At 38.1% G+C, this 24,869-nt stretch overlaps 1 protein-coding gene across 4 annotated transcripts in view; it reads left to right on the forward strand.

The window, feature by feature from the left end:
- sox6 (SRY-box transcription factor 6) overlaps positions 1 to 24,869 on the forward strand; it is a 524,097-nt gene that overhangs the window by 24,840 nt on the left and 474,388 nt on the right. The gene's annotated exons all lie outside the window — the stretch shown is intronic.

Consider the following 24,869-nt stretch of genomic DNA (forward strand, 5'->3'; position numbering starts at 1 on the left):
TTTCTCGTTGCTGGAGAAATCCGTTCTTTGTCATGGTCTCTGTGACTCACATATAGGGATTCTCTGCTTCTGTCCAGAGCACCTTCAGAAACATCTGGAAATAGGTCTCTTTAGCTGAAGGTCACACTCCCTCCATACTGAACATGTTCAGTATGATTTCTACTCGGACTTCCTCAGTACTCTTTTATCACGGACAGCTATTCTTCCCTCTGTTTGGGGAAGGCCCATGTGATGGATATGTTCCCATTGTAGAGCTTTTTCCTACTGGGTCTGAGAGAACAGAGCTTCACATCTTACTGAGGTCTTTAACTATTTTTAAAGTGAACACTAAAGTATACTGATGAGAAAACAAATGAGCTAACAACAAGGAGGTTATGATATATATAGGTAATTATATGTGCTTGTTTACTGTTTCCTATTTGTGAAAAATAAGGTCTTTTTAATTTTTCACCTCTGGTATTTGTGGAAAAGAAGATTGCTTATAGTTGACAATGTTCCAGGGTTACATTAATTTATTAATTCTAATTTTTAAACCTGCCTTCTAGCTAAAGACTTTCAAGGTGCTGAAGATACAAGTCAAAACATATACAACTCAATTAAAAACAATTAAAAATGACAGAAAACAACTGAGGGTAAAAATCTGAATAACTTCATCAGGCCAATCAACCAGATGTCTTCCCCACAAAAATTATTATTTTCACATCTTTCCTAAACAACTTAATCAAACCTGGTCTGGCGAGCTTCTCTTGCTATAACCTTCTATCAGAAAGAAAACATGATACCTGGGGCAATGTTTTCTCAAGTTATTACAAAGCAGGTGGTGTTGGTGAATACATACTAAAGCAGAGAATTTACCATGTAGGTAAGAAGAGGATATGTTTGGAAAAGTGAAGGATAAATGAATAAACAAGAAAATGTAGGAAAAATAAAAACAACCTCAATGTCAACTGGGTTGAAATTGCACCAAAATGAGAAGAACCTGTGTAATGGTAAATGTAAATGATGTTTTTATTGTGAATGTATTTTTGTTTATTGTGGAAATTTGGTCTTGGCCCCATGTTAGCCGCCCTGAGCCCCTGCGGGGAGATGGAGGCGGGGTATAAAAATAAAGTTATTATAATATTATTATTATAAGAATGATTTGGTGGGGGGAGATGAAGAGGAGGAGGAGGAGGAGGAAGAAGAGACACCTGAAAAGGTAAAAGAAAAATGAAGGTAAACATCACACTAATTGAAAATCAGCCTACTTTCTCCCTCTTCCGAGAGAGGGATAGCATTGGTTAGTTACAGTTCTAGGAACGGAGAATCCATTCCTTTTACACATATTTTGTCAGTGGGAACAGCAGGACTTGATTTGGAGAGATTTGTGAGAATGGACAGTGAAATTGGACAAGTTCTCATTTCTCTGGTAACAGGGTAATTTTAGTTTGTTATGTGCTATAATGTTTCCTTTACATTGTCAAGAAATGAAAAAGAGATTGATGTCCTTTATTGTATTTCTTGGCTGCACCATTTCTGCAGAATGGGGGGGGGAGTAGAGACGTTCTTGTTCAGGGCTGGACTTGGTCTGCATGTTTGAAATCTGTGACAGCAACCAGTAGATATAAACTGGCTCATTTTTGGACTCATTCTGTAACTGAAATATTTGACAGGGCTCACCTTGGAAGACAGTGAACAATTTAGGAACTTTTCTCCCAATTCCGATTCTGTTGTGTAGAATAAAGCCAGTTGGTCTGTGACCTGCAGCAGAATGTTTCGGTGTGAAATGCTTCAAGATCCAAGCTGTTCTTCTCCATGTAACTGTGTGGATTTTCCTTCTATCCTCCTACATTCAGCATGTTGTGCTCATTGAATGCTCTGTGGCATGTCTGGATCATTTCCCATCCATCCCTTATATTTGGGCTCCCACCATTTAGAATATAAATATTTTAGGGGTGATATTGTGGTAGTGTGTTTAGTCCTAATCCTGGATTCATTTAGTTGACTTGATCCCTATAGGTAGTTCTCTGTTCCATTGCTAAGAATATTTTAAAGTAGCTTTTTAGTGTAAACCAGACCCAAAATTGGTGTTTTCCATTCTTTTCATATAGGTCAATTTCTTCAGGTTTATTCTCCCCTTCTACCTGGCTTTTCCTCTTCACGTTCTCTAAGCATTCAGTGTCTTTGAACCGAGTTCTCTTCATTTCCATTAAATCCCCCCCCCCCTTCTAGATTTAAATATTTTGGAATTATCTGTTTTTTTTGCTAACATTTCTTTCCTGAACATGGAATGGTGCAGTTTTGGATCTATTTCTTTAGTTACAGGAACATTTGTTATCTATAAAGATACATGTCCTTATTTCTGTGAATATAGCCTGGCTATTTTTTCTTTCTTCCGATCTAGCATCATTGTCAATTGGTGTGTTATTTTATATGCCAGCTTCTGTGTCTCAGTGCTGGACAGTTTCCTCCCCAAGGACAGTTGTCAGACTATCACTTATGCCTCTCTCCTTCTAGACCCAACTTGAATGCCCAAGTTTCATTGCTAACTTTAAAATGCATTGCTTTAAATTCCTTTACCACTGGAGATCAGACTTGTTTCCATTAGAATTATTTTTGGGCCAGAGTTGATGCTTTTTCTGTGGAACACTATCTAGGAATAGCATGTCTGTTGAAGTATTTAGGAAATACATGAAAATTTTATTTTGCTAACAGGCATTTGAGAGTAGTAGAGCTAGTTGCTGTGGTTTTGCCGTTCACATTTTTGGCTGTTGTTTGGAGGATTATGGCTTATGATTATTTTTTAAAAACTTCTCTGTCCTATCATTTATACTTTGTTTTTCTTAACAAGCTCAAAACAAACAAACAAAATAAAATTAAGAATATATTGATTGAAAAATGACAATACAGAAAAAATAGTAGGATCAGAAAGAAATAGGCAAATGAAAAAAAGAAATGGCAGTTTTATGGGTTGTTCTGTGACTCCATTGTTTTTATATTTTATTTGTATGGTAATTGTGTGCTGTTTTATCTTTGAAAGTCATACTAAGGGATTTTCAAATTAAAGGGCAGGTTAGAAATCTTAAATAAATAAGTACTTGATTTTAAACACACTGTTGCTCTGATTCATGTTAAACAGTTAAAAGAAGTTTGCATTCCTCACATACATAAACTTTTAGTATACATTTAATCCACCTGTATGTATGAAGTGTGTAGGAAGAGAAACTCCAGTTTTTCTTTTAAGCCCTTTCTACAATTTATATAGAACCAGCCTGTTAGGTAGGTATGACTGCATATATTTACTTATAAGAAAAACCCAATTAAACCCACTGGGATTTTTGTGTAAGATTGTACAGGATTTCTCTACATGTCTTTCAGGTCTTGTTTTTGTTACCAAATCATGGGTATGTTGCAGTAGATAGATAGGGCTATGGTTGCATTGCTGTTGCTTAAGTGCGCTGTTAAAATATGCTTGGAATGTGGCTCATTGCGTCTTTGTTGATAGAAAATGAGGTATGCCTATGCAGGTATTGCTGGATATAACTAGTTTGAGTAGGAAGGTGGATGGACAAGAGGCTCTACACATAGGAAGATAAAACTTTTATTCATAATTTAACTACTCAGTCCCCTGTCCCCCCACCCGCACTTCTTGAATTGTGTATTTGAAACACATTCATATCTACAGAATGCAATCATTTGTACCCACTTCAGCATCAAGAGAGCAGCACTTTATTTCTGTAATGAAGCCACGTGACTTGAAGAATTAGTATTACTATTGCTCTGGATGACCCTTGTGGGCTTTTCCAAATCTACGATTCTGTGATTCCTCTGCTGTGCTGGAAAGAACACCAGTGGCTATCTCTTATTCAGTTACACAGAGGAAGAAGACTATTTGCTTGCTTTGGAATAGATCCTTGAAACATCACAAATTATTCTAAACATACCACTAACCCAAGTGCAGTAATTTGTAAAACCAGCCCAATTTACCTATCCAAAGATTGATTTAATCAAAAAGTCTTTACAACTTGCTGAAAAAGGGAGATGGAGAGTTAAGGATCTCATTTGGAATTCTGGAGATAAAAGGTCACCTCTGAAGAGATCTTGTTTTGTATAGTATCTCTTAATTCTGTGAACAAGGTCTCTTACAAGTTTGTCTGGTGCCTGGCACTTCTATTAGAGCTTGGGAGAAACCATGGAGATGCTATAAAATGAACAGAGATCACCAAGATATGTTTTCCTTACTGTACTATCCTGCTGTACCAATTTTCCTCTTCAGTATCTGCTATCCATATATTTTCTGTGAGAAATACAAGTTGGGGTTTTGTGTTTGTAAAGGTAATGTTTTTTTTTTTGCAGAAAGCCATAAATTTTGGCACAAAAAGCATATTTCTTGAAACACTGTTTTTGCACAAAAAAGTTTTTGTGAGAAAAACATTTTTGTAACCTTCTCAAATCTGCATGCAAAACTCACAAGCATTTGTGTGTAAAATAAATTTCCTAAAATATTTCAGCATGGGCAAATGTGCGGCAAAACCTGTGCATTAATATGTGAAGATTTTTCCTGTACCCTGTTTCCCCTAAAATAAGACATCCCCAGAAAATAAGACCTAGTAGAGGTTTTGCTGAATTGCTAAATATAAGGCCTCACCCGAAAATAAAACCTAGCAAAGTTTTTGTTTGGAAGTATGCCAGCCAAACAGAACACCAGAGCATGCAGGATCGGTAAATGTACATACCATAGAGTGTTGTACATGGAAATATTGGTAGTAACAAGAAATTCTTGATAGGATTCATAGTTTGTCTGGTTAACCTGGTTTGTGATGACAATTACTGTACAGTATATAATAAATGTTCATTTTTTGTTCAATAATAAATGTGAATTCTTCTTCATGGAAAAATAAGTCATCCCCTGAAAATACGACCTAGTACATCTTTGGGAGCAAAAATTAATATAAGACACTGTCTTATTTTTGGGGAAACATGGTAGTAGGGAGAATACTATACAAATATTCATCCTCATATATGAAGACCAGTTCGTTGCAATTTACATTCCTTTCTCAGCTAGGTGAATGAATGCAAGAAATTAATATGCAAGAATAACACTGTAAACAACAGTTTCCAGCTCTTGCACGATACTCAAAATCTGATGCTTAAGATCGTTGATTTACACCAAATAATGGTAGGAACAATCTTGTTTCTTCCTGTTTGAGAGGAAAAGCAGCATAAATTGAACATGGAATGATGCCTGGCAGAAGGTCACTAATTTTGTTTCCTGCACTAGAGTCTCTGAATTGAAGCTTCTCCCCTGGCTGGATAAAACAGAAGCTCTTAATCCTGCTGTTAATCGATCCTGTGGCAGAAGAGTTTCTAAGAGAACTTCTGTCAGATCCTTCAGGAATGGGGAAAGTAAGCACTTGAACTCCACTTTTTCAGCTCCTATCTCTTAACACTTCCCCAAAACCCAATTTTTAAATGTGTCATCTTGAGATTCTTTTCTGCACAAACCACAAAAGAACAGCTCACAAATAGGTTGGTTACCCCTTTCCCACCTGCAGAAATCCAAACACCACTCAAACTGCTCATTGCTGTCTTTGAATTGACTGAAAACAGTGACCAGAAATGATGACATGGTATCACTTGTGATGTGCCTGCATGTGCCAGTGCAGTCTATATGGGGCTTGTGGAAGCCTCTTATATGTATGCCACTCCAGCTTTAGTGCTTCTGCAGCTGCAGGAGTATGCTGTCTTATAGATGTATCAATTGTGATTCTACATGGGCAAATGTTGTTCCTTCAATTAACATTGCAAAATGGACTTTGTGCTTTAGTTTTATGGCCAGTCCCTTCCTTGAATGAAAAGATCTTTATCTTCCACTAGAATGACAGGAGGAATGGGACAATATTAGTATCCCTTGGAAGGGAATTCCACAAATTGAGGACAGCCACCAAGAAGGCCTTATCTTGCCTTGTTTCCACCAGGTACTGTATGCTGTGGAGCAGGGCTTTGTAAACATTTCTGTTCATGAGCCATGTTGGCCCAAGAAAGTTTTACGTGACCCCGGGTACATAAGGATGTGTGTATGTATGTTTCAAACATTTGTTGATTTTAAAGCAGCATTTGCAAGGCTGATTTTCCTTTTCATGAAGTACAGCTGAAACATCTTCTGCAGAGCCCACTGTAAACACTGCTCAACAGATTCATATAAATCTGTGACATTTAGAAAACTTTAACTTGCCATGTTTTTGAGGCATTGAGCTAAGGGAACTGTATTTGGAGTTGAGACCCACAGTTTAAGAAACAGTGCTGTAGAGTGTGGGTTCATCAAGGGAAAGGTTAAAAGGATCCTTACTCTTTACTTTTATTTGGTAATGTGAGCAGGAGTACATTACTGTTATGCCCCCATAAAGGTTCTTACTATTTTCTTCATTGAGCCTCAGTTATCTTTTAGTTAGGATGGGTTTAGTTTCCTTTGTACAGTTTTCTATGGGAGGGGACCTTAGTTAGACCTGGTCTCTTTAAGAAACCCCCCAGAGGAGGAATATTACAGCCTTCATTATCACCCAGAAATCCTCTCTGCTGTTGGTTTTTCTTATGGTGCCAAGGTTCTAGGAAACTGCAATATCTCTCACATCTAAGCTGTTGAGGAAAAGACTTAAAATACAAGGTGTTATGCAGAAGACAAAATCCAGATAGAGGACACAGAAGGAAGTCTGTAAAGTGGCTCTTCTTAGAAGCAGTCAAGAAGAAATCAGTTTCAAGCTTCGATCTGTTCCAGCAAAACAAGTATTTGCTAAGTCAGACCCTGGGAGAAGTTAGGGTTCTGATTCTTCAACATAATTAAATTCCTTTGATAACTTTTACATTTTTCCTGTATTCTGTTTGCTGCACTGTTCTGGCTGAGTACAGGGTAACATAGAAGAGTTTACTTGGGGAACAGAACAATTATGTTTCAAAAATAACATTAAAATTGGATATCTTTTATCTAATGAGAGGAATTGTTTGTGTGTTTGCTACTTTTTTTTTCTTTTAAAACCTATTTTAAGAGACAATTTATAGGGGAATGGCATAAAGTTTGGACACATCCTCTTAAATTCCAAATAATCTTTTATTTTTGACCCTTCCCCAAAGTAACATGCACAGGTACAATGAGCAACAATAAAGTTTTTTTTTTTTAAACTGCTGTAAGGGTTACAGTAATGAATTACTTGGGGAATGGCAGTTTGCTGCAAGTTACATAATAAATTCCTTTAAAATGCATTATTGCTACTTCTGCCCACACCCATATTTTCCTTTTCCTTTTAGCCAGAATTAATAATAATAATAATAATAATAATAATAATAATAATAATAATAATAATTTTATTTCTTACCTGCCTCTTCTCTCCTCATGGCTAGAGGCAAGTTACAATATCACTAAAAAAAACACAATAATCTAAAACCATTTTGTAAAATACACATATTAAAACTTATTTTTGCAAAATGCATATTAACATACACTGAACACACATTAAACATAAGACACAAGTTTAAAATTCATGATTAAAACTGGCAGGGTAGGCCTGCCGGAAGAGATAGGTCTTCAAATGTGTTTTAAATTCCACTAGCTCATCTAGCTCTTCCAGCAGGTCATTCCACAGTCTTGGGACGGCTGAGGAAAAGGTCCTCTGGGTGACGGTCACCAATCAGGTTCTGGCAGGCTGGAACAGATGCCCCACAGAGGCCCTAAGTGTGCAGGGTGGGTTGTATGGAAGAAGGCAATCCTGTAGGTTACCTGGACCCAAACTATGTAGGGCTTTAAAGGTCAAACCCAACACTTTATACTTTGCCTGGAAACTAATTGACAGTCAATGGAGTGACTTTAGTATGGGTGTAATATGTTCACTTTTGGATGTTCCTGTAACCAATGTGGCTGCCGTATTTTGAACCAACTGGAGTTTTCGAACTTGGTACAAAGATAGCCCAATGTAAAGCATATTGCAGAAGTCTAACTTGAGGTTACCAGTGCATGCACTGCCATTTTAGGTCCTCCAGATCTAGGAAGGGGCGCAGGTGAAGTATCAGTCAAAGCTGATAGTAAGCACTCCTAACCATAGCATCTACCTGGGCTGACATTTGGAGAAATGGATCCAGGAGCATTCCCAAACTGCAGACACAGTCTTTCAGGGGGAGTGTAACCCCATCCAGGATTGGTTGACATACCTCCAGCCCAGATTACGACCCTTGATGGCAAATACATGTTTTTTTCTGGATTCAGTTTCAATTTGTTTTTCCTCATCCAGCAAATTACCTCCTCCAGGCATTCATTCAGAAGAGACATGCTATCCTTATCTAAGGCTGTTTTTAAAGGCATGGAGAAATATATTTGGGTGATCTCTCCCAGTGGTTTCATGTAAATATTAAAAAGGATTGGGGATAGAATGGCACCTTGTGGGATACCCCACCATCTGGAGCCTGCCTGAGAGGTATGACTGGAACCACTGCCACACAGTACCTCCAATTCCCAAATCACCCCCTTCCAGGTGCTCAACTCTGTATCTTGCTTTGAAGCTAGATTGAATGGGTCAATGAAGTGCGTTTAATCCAAGATTACCTGGAGTTGGAGGGCCTTCTCAATCACCTTCCCCAGAAGTAAAGGTTAGACACTGGTCTGTAATTATTAAGGTTCTGGGGATTCAGGGAGGGCTTTATCAGTAGTGGTCTGACTACTGCTTGTTTTAAATAGGATGGAAAATTCTCCTCTCTGAGAGATGTGTTAATAATCTGTTGCAATTGAGATTTAATTGCATCTCTTCTCTGGACAACCAGCTAAGAAGAACTATAATCAAGCAAGCAGGTTGTATTCCTTCCTTGCCCCAGCAGCTTGTCCACATCAACAGTACTCACCAATTGAAACTGATCCAGTATAATCCCACTCACAGAGTTGCTGGACACCTCAGTGTTGGCTTCTGTTCCCATGACAGCATTTCAGTCGGCTCTTATGCGAGAGATTTTATCTGCAAAATGGTTGTTAAAAGCATCACAGTGAGCTACTGAATGTTTTAATAATGGCTTTGGAGGGGAAGGTACCTGAGTTAAGCCTCTCACCATTCTGAATAGCTCATCTGGATGTGAATCTGCAGACACCATGCAGAGAAGAAAGCTTTCTTTGCAACATATATTGCCACCTTATAGGAGCAGAGATGACCTCTACACTGTGTCTTGTTGCATAAAAGTCGAGTTTTCCACCACCTGCACTAGTCATAATCCTTTCTGTTTCATTTCCCTGAGGGTCCCTGTATATCAAAGCCCTGGTTAGATCTTGATTCCATTTATTGACTAGGGATTCAACAGGATAATTGGTGATGCCAGCCATAAAAACCTCTCAGCCTCCTGGAATCTCAAAGACATTAGCCTTTGAGGGTGGACCATTTTAAGAATTGCTTTTCTTACATAAGAAATTTGTCTTCTAGGCTTTTCTGTTCCTATATTGCCTCATTTTTACCTTACCTGTTAAGTTCTGTATTCGAAGACCTCTCTGGGTTAAAGGACACTGCCAATTCTCTGCTTCCTGTCATATCCATCACCATCACCATCTTCTTCCTTCTCCCAGCACCCCTTTCCTCTTCTCCTGTTCTCCCCCTTCCTCCTCCTCTACCTCCTCCTTTTTGTTTTCTCCTTCTCCTTGACCACTCCCTATCCCACTCCCCTACCTCTCTCTGTTTTCTAAAGAAATCTGTTGAATAGACTGGTTAATTGCATGGGATTTTTTAAATGACTGGACTAAGATATGTCCTTTTGGAAATAGCCCCTGTCTTGAAGGAAGGGATTTCTGGAATCCTCCTTTACCATTAACCAGGAAGAGGATCGACTAGGCAGCTAAACATCTCTGTAAATATGTAGTTTAACTTACTATTTTGACAAAATTAGGGTTTGGTGTTTTTTGTTTGCTAAGATTTTAATGACATTGCTATGATATTTATTGAAGGCGACATATGTAGGATTAAGTGTTACCAATGAAAAGATATTGGGTCTGATGTTTACAGATTAGCCAGGGGGCAGGTTTTGGAACCTTTCAAAAATATTCTTTTTGCCTGAAATCAACATGGTGTAATTCAAGTTATACTTGCTATGACAAGTAGGATTTGAAAGAACGCAAGTAAATCGAGCAGCCTGATGATGCTTCATGACCCAAGCTGGTTATATGTGTGCTTTAATATGTTTTTTGGAGAAAAAAAGAGAACGGATTTATTTATTTATTGAACTATGCACATTATGAGAAGTTCTTCAGGGTCATGTCTTTGCCAAAGTGCTCTTTGTCTTTATATCCAGGAAACATATTCAGGGGTAGATGTGTTGGCTATGCATGAAAACAAAACAAAATCTGAAATTGTTCCATTCTAGATTTTATGTTTTGTTTTGTGTCTTTATGCATTTGCTTAATAATTACACCTTATGTTGCTGTCTCTTTTTGTAGGCTTATTTCTCTGATTTTTGTGAAGTGCTGATCTGTTTCCAAATGTCAGAGATTGTTTTAAATAGATAGTTATAGCCTAAAAGTTCTTTCCATCTATGTTTCAATAATTAGTATATTAATCCTAATTATTGTATTGTTTTTAAAAAGCTCTTTTTTATTTCAGTTGCTATTCTTTTTTCCCATCGTAAAGAAGTTACCAAGTGAAGCCACTTTCCTAAATATACTTATTATGAAGTGCTTTTTATTTTAAACTAGTTGTTGGCATCTTTACAGTGCTGATATTGACTCTTCCCTCTTTCTAGTGGCCAGGTTGCCTGGCAGTGTCAGGAGGGCCCTGCCCTTGTTGGTTCTCAATCTTGTCACTTCTGGGGAACAGCCGTGAAACTGCTTGTTCCTGACAGGAGACAGCCCCACTGCTGGCCTTGGTTTCATGTTACATTAAGTATTAGTGCTGTTCTTTCAGGGGTTATTATGCCCTGACATCAAAGATTTCCTGACAGGCCAGTTGCAGGTCAGCACTGAAGCTGTCTGCTGAAATTTTAAAGAATTGAATTAAATATATATGACTGGGTTTGATCTGAGCGAGGAAACCACACATAAAATGGTTAAGAAAAGTTGAGTGAATAACCATTTGGCCCTAGTCCATGTGTCCTTATGCGGTGGATAGTTGCAATTTGTAAGGATAGTTGATCGTTTGTTAACTTGTGTACTGCTGTCAATTTTTCTTGTTAGAGAAATGTCTTCTGAGAAACGATCTTTATGGTATGAAAATTGTTTGTTTGGTAGGCCCTAGAATGTACTAATGTGGATGGGATGGTTTTATTTGTTTACTGTAAATGGTGATTACAAAACCCATAGAAAGATGGGGCAAAGAGAGGCAGTGGTTTAATGGTGAGTAAAATCCTTCTATTATATTTTTCCAGAATGCAGCTGCAGGGAAGAAGCTACACATGTAAAGCATTATATAAGATAGGGTGGGGATAGCATGTAATAAAAAGGACCACATGCTACTGAAAGCCATTTTTCAAGGGCACCCACCCTAATTTCTTTCTTTCTTTCTTTCTTCTTCTTTTTTGGGGGGGGGGTGGGTGCATTCTTCAGGTTTTGACTTATGGCTAAGGTTATCACTGTCTAAGAAAGACCAGGGCAGATAGACTAATTGAAGTTAGACCCAGGTTCTCCAAACTGTGAAATCCACTTGAGCCTTGAGTAATTTAGATGGATCTAATTCTAACATGTAAGACACACTATTGCAATTACATTTTGACTCTCCTCCTCCTCAGACCTGTTAAAATATGAATGTGCATGTGCAGTAAGCTTTTTCAAGTTTGATGGGGATCCTGCAGCTCATATCCAGCTCATGTCCTCCAAGTACCATTTTCACACAACACAATTTTGGCACTTGATCCTACTTTAACTGTCATGTTTCTGTCCTATTGACTGTGGGGATTTACAATTCAGCAAGAATGAACTGCCAGAAAGGTCATTCTTGCTCACCTTCTGCCTAATCAAACTACAGAGTTCAGGATTCCATAGCATTGCCATATCAGTTAGTGGAATCCTATTGCTATAATTGTGTTGTGTGAAAAGGCTTCTGGTTTGAGATGGTTACTTACTTTTCACTTTGTGAATGGATGAAACATCATTTTATGGAAGCAGTATTACACTTATAGAATGAGCTTTCTATTTACAAAACACATGGCTATGCTACAAGCCTGTGCTTTTGCTTTCTGACTGCTTATTAAAAAACTTGCAAAACTATACAAATGTAGATGAAAAATGTTACCATTTGTCACAACATTCTTATTTAAGCACAAGATGAAAAGAGCTTCAGAGATACTCGTATAGTGCTCGCTCTCACACACAATCAATAACAAAAACCACCCCGTGTTCTTGCATCTTTAAGAGTTCCTTAAGTAGTGAAATCAGCCCTTCAAGAAAATAACTATTGTGCTGTTAGGAATAGGGCTGTACAACAGGAAATATTATCATTAATTTGGATTCTACAGATGCTTGTTTAGACCACACTACTGTAGCATGTGTTTCATTTAGTATTAAGGAAAAGATTTTTTTAAAAAAATTGAAGCTACAGAGGATGACTATTTCCATTTCAAAAAACCCCAATTGTCACAAAATCCTTCTGAGCAGATCTCCCCCACCCTGACTATAATGCACAGAATGCCTTAGCCAGCATGTCCAGTTGGGGGATTTTGGGATTTGTAGTTCAAATTTGGGTTTTGTAGTAAAAGAAAGGATTCCAAGCTCTGCTTCTGAGGTTGTAACTTTAAAGACATTTACTAAGGTGTAAACCCCAGTGAATACACTGTGTAAACATATGTAAGTATGTAATACTAAAAACTAAAGTAACTAGAAGTTCCAGTAGGCTGAACAATGAAACAAAATTTGTCCATTGCTATAAAATGAATCTTCATGCTGCTTCATGATTGACCAGTTCAAGAAATGCTTCCAGGAAGGAAAAAAGGACAAAATATATACAGACTTTCATAAAAATATAATATCAATCTCTATAGAAACACATTTTGAATCAATTACTATAATTTTAATAAAATATTGTATATCTCACCACTGCAGGATAAAGTTTATGCTAGTACAGTTTGCTGCTCAGATACCAATTGTTGCTAGATACCATCAAGGGCTTGCTCTTCCTTCTTATGATTCTTTATCAAAAAGAATCAAAAGAAGTGAAGACATCCAAATGGAAGACAGTCCTCTGTAAAGTAGGAGACATGACCACCCTATTTCAGGATTTGTTGGGTCCTGAAATGCTTTCAATATACCACGCTGATAGAGAACTATGTATTATGCCACAGAGAACCTGGTTACAGACAAGTGTTTTTCATTTTACCTTGGGGGGGGGGGTAGGGTTATGTGGCTTCTTGAATTTCCCCCTTTATTTCCAATAAGGCTTGGGTGTGGTACAGTGTGGCTATACCGTTGCTTTCGCTAGAGCTGCCCTAACCCTTTAATTTCCCACCCCACGCTGCACAACACATCTTGCACTAATCAAAGGCAGCTTGTCTGGCCAAATGTTCGGACGAGGTAAGCACTGTTTCTGAAAATATCCCTCGCTGCAGCGTGTGAAGACTGGGAGATGGTGCCAGTATCCTTTGTGGATATAATCTGGCAGGTGGCAAAATGAGAATAAAAACTTAAATTGGGCCATTTGGTTTCATGTTCTCAAATCACATTTCTTTTATATAAACTTATTGAAATAGAGAAGTAGATGATACAGAGTTTTTCTTTCTTTGTGTAGGGGCAGCTTTCTCAGGGTTATTTTGAACTCAGTAAAAATATATGCTATGACAGATTGCTTAAGTAAAATTCTAGTTAAGAAATGATAAACTTTGAAAAGTCCACAGTAATCATAATTGTCAGTGTAATGCGGTGAAGTTTAGTTAATGGTTGTAATAAGATCAAAATTAGGAAGCTATATCCTAGGGTTTTTATCAGACTAAGCGCTTTCTTGGTGTCTTCTGCCTCCTGCAGAATTCTGGGACATGAAGTTTAGGGGGTGGGACCATTGGAATTCTCAGCTAGAGAGGTCCTCGTCTTCCCAAACTACATTTCCCAGAGTTCTGCAGGAGAAAGCAACAGTGCCCGCTTTAAACTGCTAGTCTGAATTAGGGAGTTGGAAGAGACCACTTGGCCATCCAGTCCAAGCACCTGCTATGCAGGAAAAGCACAATCAGAGACCCCCGACCGGTGGCCATTCAGCATCTGTTTAAAAACCTTCAAAGAAGGACCTCTGCTACAATCTGAGGCAGAGAGTTCCGCTATTGAACAACTCTTACAGCCAGGATGTTCTTGATAACAATGATAACATAGGGTTCCAAGACTGATAAATGTTCCTCTGTTAATAATGTTAGTTTTCATAGCATATTTAGCATTCAAAAATGCCCAGAATAGTTTTGACAGATTAATGACTGAGAAATAAAAGCTGTGCTGATTGATATGTTAAATTATGTCTGCTTTTAATGTCATATTTTGGAGGACATAACAAAGGACATTACAGCCATATTGTTCTGTTCTGAGGGTTAAAGTCTTTCAGCAAAATATGAGGGTCAAATGTGCTCAAAGAAAGGCATACAAATAAAACAACCTGGTGAAAGTTATTTAAACATGCTGCTGTTTGGAAATAAAGAAAACCATCCTTTTAGGACATTCTTGCCATGCTCCCCCCCCCCCCCCCACATTATATCTGCCAGGGTAAATAATACTAACTGATTGCAGTTTTTACAATTTAGAATAACATATTGTTTTATTACTTGTAACATAGTTATAACAGTTTCACAAATATAACACAGCAATAGTAACGGATTGTGAATTATCAATAGCAAATCTTTGGAAATATAGCATATACATCATTTGGGAACAGGACAGGTTCACATGAAGCACATTACTGTATTTACTGCTAGTTCTGAAACTCCCAATCGATATTACCCATACAAACTAGCAATGTCCAGACTAGAACTTTCCAACCTGTGTGTTGCGACATGTTAGTGTGTCGTCTTGCAGTTTGTACGTGTGTAGTGCGATCTTAATGAAAAACATCTGATTATATGTGAAATAAGCAATAAATCATATATATATATATATATATACACACACACACACACACACACACACACACACATACATAAATTAAAAGTTTTCATAAGCTATGTTATGTTCCCATACATTTTGGTATTATAACTTATGTATGTGTCCATATATTTTATAAGGGGTTGATTTAATCTCCCGTTTTCTAGTAAAACTGGATTTCTGTGTCATGAAATTATGCATGTCTAAAAGGGTGTCACTAATATGAAATGTTTGGAAAGCTCTGCTCTGGATGCAGTCCAGGGCTTGAGCAACTCAAGTTTACAGACAAAGTTGCAGGAAGTTCACACCTTTCTGAGTTAATTAATTTTCCAAATATCAGTGATTATACAGGCAATGCCTACAATATTTGGAGCAGGGAAACACATTTGACCATTGCATGGTTTATATTTAGGGCATGGAATTGTGAGAGGCTGAAATGTTAACATTTTTCTTTAGTGTTTTCAGGATTGACTTGATCCTGTCTGTCTCTGAAAGGAAAAAGAGATGATATTTTTTACTTGTACAGGGCCAGAGTGTGGCCATAGAAACAATTTCCTGGAGACAGAGATATTCTTCAAAATACTTGTATGTTGTCTACAGACTGCTAGAGTTTTAAAATATTTTGACATCTCCAAGATGTGCAAATTTTGTGGGATGTTTCCTCCCCCTAGTTTTCTTCTGGATTCTCGCTGTGATTAATCCCTTTAAGTGCGGAAACTGCTCAAGAGAAAGTATCAAACAAAAATTCATTGTAGGGGAACCTAGTGTCCTTTCAATTTCCTGTGCCAAACGCCTGCTATTTGCTGGCTAGCTAACCTTTCAGTTTCAGTTAAATAGCAGCAGAATTGACTTGATAAGTGTGCCACTAAATAGATCATATTACCGCTTAACTGGGGGGCTTATGCTTAAATGTACAACTAGTCCCTTCCTTTTACTCCCCAAAAGACAATTCAGAAATTAGTTATAAAACAAAAGCCAGCAGTCTTTGTATCACTTCATTAAATGAGATTACAAATCATAACATTGGCGGAGGGGAAGCATCTCTCAAGGAAATACAGCTTGTGTTGGTAAATTTTCATAGTTTTCTGGAAGAAATATAGAATGCAGATAATTACTCTAGCTCTAAAATATTTTATTTATTGCCTGACCAAAACTAACAAAAGCCAGGAATTCCAATCAGCTCTGTTGCTGAGTTGGGGAAATAAAAGGCACTCAAGACTGAAGAATGTGTTGTTATCATAATATCAGATTTTATTGGCTTTTCTCAGAGTTAACTTTACAATGTAAGTAATTGTTGAAGTGAACAGAAGGGAGGTATGATTTAAAAAAACCAGATCACAGTGGATCTAGACACTGTTCTGGGATGGAGGCACAAAAATGTTCACCCAGAAACTTTGATTATGCACTTCTCTGTGAACAAAATGACCTTTCAAATACTGATGTATTTAGGGATCTTAGTCTTCCCTTTTAAAGCTATCATGAAAGTTAACTGTAGAAATAACTCCACTACGTTGTGAGACGGCTTAGAGGATAAAGATAATTCATCCCTGAATGATAAATAACTAATGAGAAAATGCCTTGGGTCTCTAGTTAGATGTCTATGGCTATATTAATTTTAGACTGTAGTTTGGCTGCGCAGTTTGTGGAGGCCTACAAAACATTTGCATTGTTAGTGATGTGGGCAAATAATGATTTACACAGCATTATGTTGTGTGTTTCCAGAATTAGCATCCACTGACCAAGAAATATCCACCACCCAGAAACTGAAGTTGTGAAATAACAAACATGTTGTTAAAACAAGTTACTGATGTGAAGTCAGGTTCAGACTCCCGATCCAATAATTGGATATCAAACTATAAGATCAATAAATGCAAGAGTGCAGTACAGGGTCATGAAGTCAAGTGGGGCCAGAATAATATTATCCCTCTCTGACTGGGTTGCAGCAAAGACAAGCTTGACAGCATATTCCAAGTGGGAGAATGTTGAGATTGCCGTGGGGGAACAGAACACAAAAATTTGGCTACACTAAAACTTCTGATTTTGGTCAATTACAGTGAGGTATCCTGATTGGATTGGAGGTGTTCTGTGGTGATGTATTTTTACCACTGAGAAGCTTGGCTGAAATCTGATGGAGATATACACTGTGTGAATAAAAATGCAGAATCATTTCTTTTAAACAGCATTTGCAAATATATGGATTATTCTTTCTTTAACCACTGAAAAGTTAATGTCTTTTCTTGACAAAATAACACTGGACCCGAGTTTTAATTGTGTGGTTTGGATGGTTATAGGTGTTGTGAGATACTCTTGGGTTTTTTCCCCCTAGCATTATCACAAATACTAAGTAACTAGTGAGGTTTGTGGCTAATGCTTCATTCCACCATGTCCTTTTAGATTTTTTTAACAGCAAATGCCAAATTAGCAAGGATTTGAGATGCACAGTGTGTGGCATCTTCCAAGCCACATCTGGAAAGGATGCTATGACTCTTCTTTGGGAAGAGTAACAGGCTGGCACATCTTTAACAGGAGACAGTTATTATTGGATTTAATGAGTCCTTTGTGGCTGCTGAAACATCTTGTGAACAGTTCCTTCTTGTTCTACTTTCCAGATTCTTCACTGATGTTTTGAAAATATATATTTAACTGTTCTAGGTTTGATTATTTTGCTTTCATTTTCAATAAATTGTGGGACTAAGAAAGTTTTTACTGGAGGAACAACAAAGGGAGGAATTAATGACAATGGATGAATCATGATCATGTATAGGTGACAGCTTGTAACCACTGACCCTTTGTTTTAAGTACTGAGAATGATGGTGTTGAGACAACCAGAAAAATCTCAAGCAAGAACATTTTGTACTGGCAGTATGGAAATATACTCAGAAATATACTGCTTCATTGCAATTGCTTTGTTGCAATTGTGCTATGGAGTTACACCACATATATTTTCTAGATCATACATTTGATCTGGAAATTAAGCCAGATAGAGTTTTTTCAAAACCAAAACCTAACAGAAGGCCATTGTTATATGCTTTACAACTAAGAAACACTAGGTTAGTTCATGAATTATGGCAATTAAACATTCTTGTCTAAAACACTGGTGAATTATTTCAAATGAATGTAGACAATATTGAATTGGACTAATAGTTTCATGATCTAATCTATACATGAGACTATTGACAACTATTATTTTCTTGCTGAACGGTAGGAAGTTATTGATTACCAGAAGTAAATAGAAAACTATTTATTTTGTCTTCATCAAATATAATCCATTGTACAGATTGCATGTCCATTATCTGAAATGCTTGGAACCAGGAGTGTTCTATATTTAGCACTTAACATTTTTTTGAATACCAAAACTTTTGGAGATGGGACCAGGTTTAAACATATAATTTTTTTTCATATACACCCTGTATACATAGTCTAAATATGTGTTCACAATATTTTTAGTACTTTTGCCCATGATATGAAGTTCATGTACACTAAAGAAGTTCATGTACAGTAAATGATCAAAAAGCAAAAATGCCACTATCACAGTCACCCAAGTGGGTAATTTTGGTGTATTTTGGAATTCTGAATAAAGGCTACTCAATGTGTATTACTTTTTATTTTCTCTGTGATCAAAATAAATTTAAAATTCCACCCTCATTTCTCTCTTCTCTACTGAGTTAATGAAGGGAAAACTATTTTTACATTTTGAACTCATTTTGCAACAATTGGACAAAAGGAAAGCACGGGAGGAGGACATAGAAACTGGGACATTAAAAAGCAGCTAAAGAATTGGGACAGTCACTGCCAAATTGGAACAGTTGAAGGGTACAAGCAAGGTATCGAACACTTGCTCCAATGTATATGGATCCTAGAAGTGGGCAGCAAAGGGATAAGTGAGCATTAGTCCTGAAAGCAGGGCAACCTCTGCATTTTTTAGTTCTTCACCCTAACATGAGGCTCTTTCACTTTACACATAAGTGCAGTAATTCCTCTTTAAATGCCATGGCTGCATCTTATGTAATTGTGGTGTTTGTAGTTTCATGGGGCTCTAGAGCTCTTTAGCTGAAAATTCTAAATGCCCATCCCCAAACTGCAAATTCTAGGATTCTGTAGGACAGAACCATGGCAGTTAAAATGGAATGATAACACTACAGCTCTTTAGTAGCCCCCGGTGTGTAGGAGCCCCTGATGGCGCAGTGGATTAAACCCTTGTGCTGGCAGGACTGCTGACTCAAAGGTTGGGTTGCTGACCTGAAGGTTGCCAGTTCGAATCCAACCCGGGGAGAGCGTGGATGAGATCCCTCTATCAGTTCAGCTCCATGCGGGGACATGAGAAAAGCTTCCCTCAAGGATGGTAAAAACATCAAAACATCCGGACGACCTCTGGGCAATGTCCTTGCAGATGGCTAATTCTCTCACACCAGAAGTGACTTGCAGTTTCTCAAGTCACTCCTGACACAAAAAAAGCTGTGTAGTGTGAAAGGGCCCATGGCAAAGAAGGTGAAAGAAGGTAGAATCCATGGCTTTCTGGCCGGGTGCTTCTGAACCATTAAGGCAGTGTGCTGATAATATAGAGGGCTCTTGCATGATTCAGTTCCACCACAAATTTGGGGTATCTAGCCAATTATTTTGCTTTTTGTCACTATAAAACTATTCTGTGCTTTAACTGCTTTAGCAATAGTAGCTCTGCTTAGAGAGAAGTCATTAAATTGTTTCAAGTAAATATCACCCACTTTTTAAATTGCGACTAATGCTTATGTGGGAAAGCCTCTAGACTGCAGTTTCAGCCTCTTGCTAGATGCTTTAATAAAATTTCTAGTTCTATTCTTGGTCAGCCAGTGCCAGTTCCCATCAAAACAACATTTGTAGCTCTTCACTTCCAATTATTTCCACAGCCAGTAAAGATCTTGGATTTGTTAACTTCTGCGAGGGAAATAAGTAATGCAGGTCCTTGAAAACTTTCTCCTCTCTTCTTCTTGCCTTTGAAGGCCTTTCCTCCATTTTTTTCATCCTAAAAAACAACACCACAAATAAAAACTTTTGGGGGGCTGTAGAAATCAGCAATATTATCTCCCCTCTTGAACACAACATGAAGTGGAGTTGTGTGCCCACATACCGAGAAGCGGCAATTCCCCCCACCGTGTTTACAGCAACACCTCTAGGTGACGGGAGGCAGTGAGCTTTCCTTTTATAGAGCTCCAGACTTCAGATCATTAATGTGATATGGCCGCTCTATGGTGCAAAGTCATTTGAATATTTATTACCCTGCTTAAGATTTTTTTTCCTTTTCAAGTGGGAAATAAATGTGCTAAGGCCGCCTTTCCTCTCCCTTTTGCCTGATAACACTAACCAGCAAATATGTGAGACTGGCTCTAATTGTGTTTCCTTGGAGCATTGTACTTGAAAAATAGCAGTTGATATATAGAAGGCACAAAACTACGCGGAAAGTGTTTCCAAAGCCCCCAAGTCTTGTTGTTGTTATTATTTATATATAAAGCAGCTTAAAGAAGATGTTTTTGGAAATCTGGTTGAAAATAGTTCTTTAACTTTTGAGTGGATGGTATATTTGAATGGCGTACTGTTCATTAATCAAAGGATTTGCATGACCCTGAAAACTCTGCTTTGGCTGCAGTCTGCAGAAAAGGTAACAAACATGAACAGTGTGCAAGTAAAAGTTATGGTAAAAAAAAGATTATTGCATGACATGAAAGCCGACAGCAGGCAAAAGAGAGAATGAGACAACTATTTGAAACCTGTATTTATTTTAAAGGTAGAACATTCTGTTTGTATGGGGTTGTTTTATTTGCTGTTTTAAGATCTCCGTGTTTCCCTTGGTACGTTCATAAAGTCCAGCTGTGAATAATAGGAATCATTATATGGGTGTAAATGGTATATTGACTTCATTTTTCTGAGGCCTCTAACACACCTTCCTTGTTGGCAGCAGAAGGCAATGAATGAGGCATTTTATTAAACCTGGTGCTGGTGGTTATAATCAAAGGTCACTGGTTAGCTCTCACTTTTCAGTCTCAGATTTGTCTGGATGTTTGATCAGGGCACTGCAATGAAATTATTATGACAAAGACTTTGTACTAGGCGGTATCTGTCTGACGAAACTTGAAAGTCTTTGCCACAGTGATGCTGACAGCATGTGAACGCTGAAAGAATGTGCAAGAAATGTTATGTCTTAAAGAAACCTTTGCTAAGTATCATCTTCCTTTTGTGTTGCGTTTGAAATCATTTCAGTTGCTATTAACGTACCAGTGAAAAGGTGTTCTATTGATTAAAGGTGGCGTTCCCCCTCCCTTCCGGAGAGCACCGTGTGTGCTTTAAGACAGCCTGCTCCGTACTCACTCTCCGCAGTCCCTGCTGCACACAGCAAGTTCATTAACATGCAGATATTCAGCGATTGAAGTTGGGCTGCCTTTTACATTGGAGTTGTCTTGATATAATGAGCTTCTCTTTAATGTTCAAAAATGTTGTTACTTTCTTAAAAGGGGTTGTTTGTGAATTTCATTAAATTTAATTCTGTCTTCAAACAACTTTAGTATTGTTCATTTTACTACAATTAACATGCTTTCTGATGCTAAGGATTTTTTTTAAATAGGCACAATGCAAATTTACACATTTCTAAAATGGATATTCCTTCCCCTCCCCACCTTTTGAAAAAGAGAGGCTGATGTTTAATGGACAGATTCTATATTATAATTGATGCCCCATGCGGAAAAGCTGGAGAGTAAAAGTAGGTTAGGTCTGTCACTTTTCCTTTTGGACAAAGAGAAAGGCCAGCCTCACAAGGGAGAAGGAGCACATGCTTCACTTCCTTTGTTTTAGCAGATCATGTACGGCCAGACAAGGAGGGGCGGAGGTGGACTGATGGAGCAAGGCCAGGACAGGGCCCAAGACCCTTTGTAGCTCATAGCCATTCTGTTTTTAAAGAGAGAAAAAAAACACCTCTGAATTAAATAAGAAAGGGAAATTAACTTTTCCATCACCAGACAATAAATATAGCTCAAATTATGCCTGCATTATCACCAAAGATTGCTTATTAAATTGCAAAGCACCTAGGTTGTCTGTAGATAATCTACTCTTATGTGAGTATCCACCTCCATATCCTCCAACTTTCTTGGCAGAGATAGCCAGAGCTAAGCCACTACCATTCCAATTTCTTGGCTGCTTTTAAAATGCCCCGTTTTCCCATTTGTCTGTAGGTTATTTCCATTGCTGCAAACAGTTCAAAGTTCAAACCCCCTTTGCTCTCAATTAACTTGGCCAAAGAGAGAAAAAGAAAAGGAGTGGGCAGAGTCTTGCCTTTCCTAAACTCAGTGTTTCTGGATTTCTTGTGACTTTTGCCTTCTGGTTAACAGGGCTAATGGCCTATTGACCATATTTTTTATGTGGCTTGATCTAATGTGTCCCAATTTTCACTGGTGACATGTTGAAAGATACACATCCTACATGTTATAGTCTAACTAGCATATAGGCGTACACTTTTTCTCCAATGCCATAAAAGAGCACTTGTCATTCAGCACTGTCCTGAGCGGACTCTCTGCAGGAACTTAAACTTCTCCCACCGGTTATGATTATGTTGGAAACCAGTTGTTATTTGGCCTAAATTTATTTATTTATTTTATTTACATCATTTATATACCACCTTCCTCCCCTAGGGGAGCATAATATATAAACAATGAACATAGTGTTAAAAATGATCAAATCCATAGCATTTAAAACATCCCAAATAAAAACAGATTGAAACATCGCAAGTAAAAACAGTTAAAATCATACAATCCGAAAGCATCAATCCAAGGTCAATCCAATGTCAGTTCTCCATTGCATGTATGGTTCAATTTCTCTTATTGCTGTTGAGTAAAGGCTTGGTCACACAACCAAGTTTTTAGTTTCTTTCTAAAGACCATGAGGGGGAGGGCACAGATCTGATGTCACTGGGGAGGGAGTTCCACAGCCTGGGGGCCACCACTGAGAAGGCCCTGTCTGTTGGCCCTGCCAATCACGCTTGTGAGGTCGAGAGCAGGGCCTCCCCAGATGATCTTAGATTCTGGGCGGGCTTGTAGGGGGAGATACGTTTGGACAGATAAGATGGACCAGAACAGTTTAGGGCTTTATAGGCCAAAGCCAGCACTTTGAATTGTGCCTGGAAGCAGACTGGCAGCCAGTGGAGCTGGTGTAACAGAGGAGTTGTATGCTCCATGTATCTCTTGAAAAAGCCTCAGCTCCAGGAGTGCCCATTTTTTAAATAATGGCATTGGAAATGGCATGAAGACTATGTTCATACTGGCATGGCAGTTCTCTGTGTTGAATAGCTTTCAAATATTACATTTCTTGCACAGAGGTTAGAAAGGTTACTTTCTGGACTATAACTTGCCATGCTGATTTTGTCCATGTAGGCTGTGAGAGTTCAAGTGAAGGTAGATTTTCCAAGTTTAGCCCCGTGGCACTAACTGCTCTGCCAGTTGATGGAATGTGTTGGAAACCTGTGCATGCAAATGAAGCATGTCTAGTCTATCCCCCAAGTTTTCTTGCTCTGGTTTTTTAAAATTTTGGTTTGCTTAAAAAGTAGAATTAACTAGGCAATATAGTCTGGATAAGCATGGGAAGTTAGTATGTATTCTCTAGGGTTTATGCCTTCCGTATTTCAGGAAGTTGGATTTTTTGTTGTGTTCAAAACTCACCATTTTTCCCCAGTTTGGATTTCTCTGATACAAGGGTAAACAAAGTGCAACCCTAAATGTCCTATTGCAACATCAGGATCTGCCCTGCCATTTAATGCAGTTTGGAATGATTCATGTTATCATATGATGTATCCATCAGAGTATCTGCCCTGAGTCCCTTCCAGGGGAGGGGGTGGGATATAAATAAAACTCCTCCTCCTCCTCCTCCTCCTCCTCATCATCATCATCATCATCATCATCTTGGGTTTAGGTGAGAGTTCAACCCTGATTTGGTCTAGGACCTATTCATTTGCCTTTTTGGCATGGTATTTTGTATATAATCTGGCACCGTGTTTCAAATTAGTTGAGTTTCTTCTTGTCAACTTTCTCCACTGCCCTGCTTTCAAAACCATACATAGAAATTGGAAATACATTGGAAATTGTAAACTTCAGCATAGTATCTTCAGAAAGCTATATATTATTATCTCTCTAATCTTTGGTATCCCAGATCATGCAATTTGTAGACAACAATTCAGCAAGTTCTGTACACAATTGTATCTTGGAGACATCTTGAAAACAAAGGCTCAAATTCCCAGTCAGCCACGAAACTGGTTCAGCAACTTATTTTTCAGATGAATGGTGGGATAATAATGCAACAAACAAAACTTATCTACTTACGTGGACACCTAGACCTGGCTTTTTGCAGCAGCAGGAATTTAAACATTTTCTTGTCATATGGCTGTGCTATGAGGATTCCCCCAATAGCAAGTTGAAAAATAACATTGTCAGTGATATAATGAACTGTATTTAGCCTAACCTCTGAACTTCTTATAACTGCCGTGGTCCTTCTGCCATGTAAAAATACACTGATATTTCATAAGTATCCTCCAGTGAAGCAAAAGGGATGCTGTCAGGGGAAAAATGAGAAGCCCCATTGAGTATACACAAGCTCTTATGTATGTTTAAATTGATTCTTTGTACTCCAGTCATTAGTCATGTTGAGTGAAGCTGTTTTATTGCATCCATTTCCAACTGATTCAAAGCATTTGCACTCTAAGGGATAAGTCATTGGGTTGTTGTATGTCTTTCGGGCTGTGTGGCCATGTTCCAGAAGTATTTTCTCCTGACGTTTCGCCCACATCTATGGCAGGCATCCTCAGAGGTTGTGAGGTATGGAAAAA

The sequence above is a fragment of the Anolis carolinensis genome, chromosome 1 (genome assembly GCF_035594765.1).
Source record: "Anolis carolinensis isolate JA03-04 chromosome 1, rAnoCar3.1.pri, whole genome shotgun sequence".
Lineage (NCBI taxonomy): Eukaryota > Metazoa > Chordata > Lepidosauria > Squamata > Dactyloidae > Anolis > Anolis carolinensis.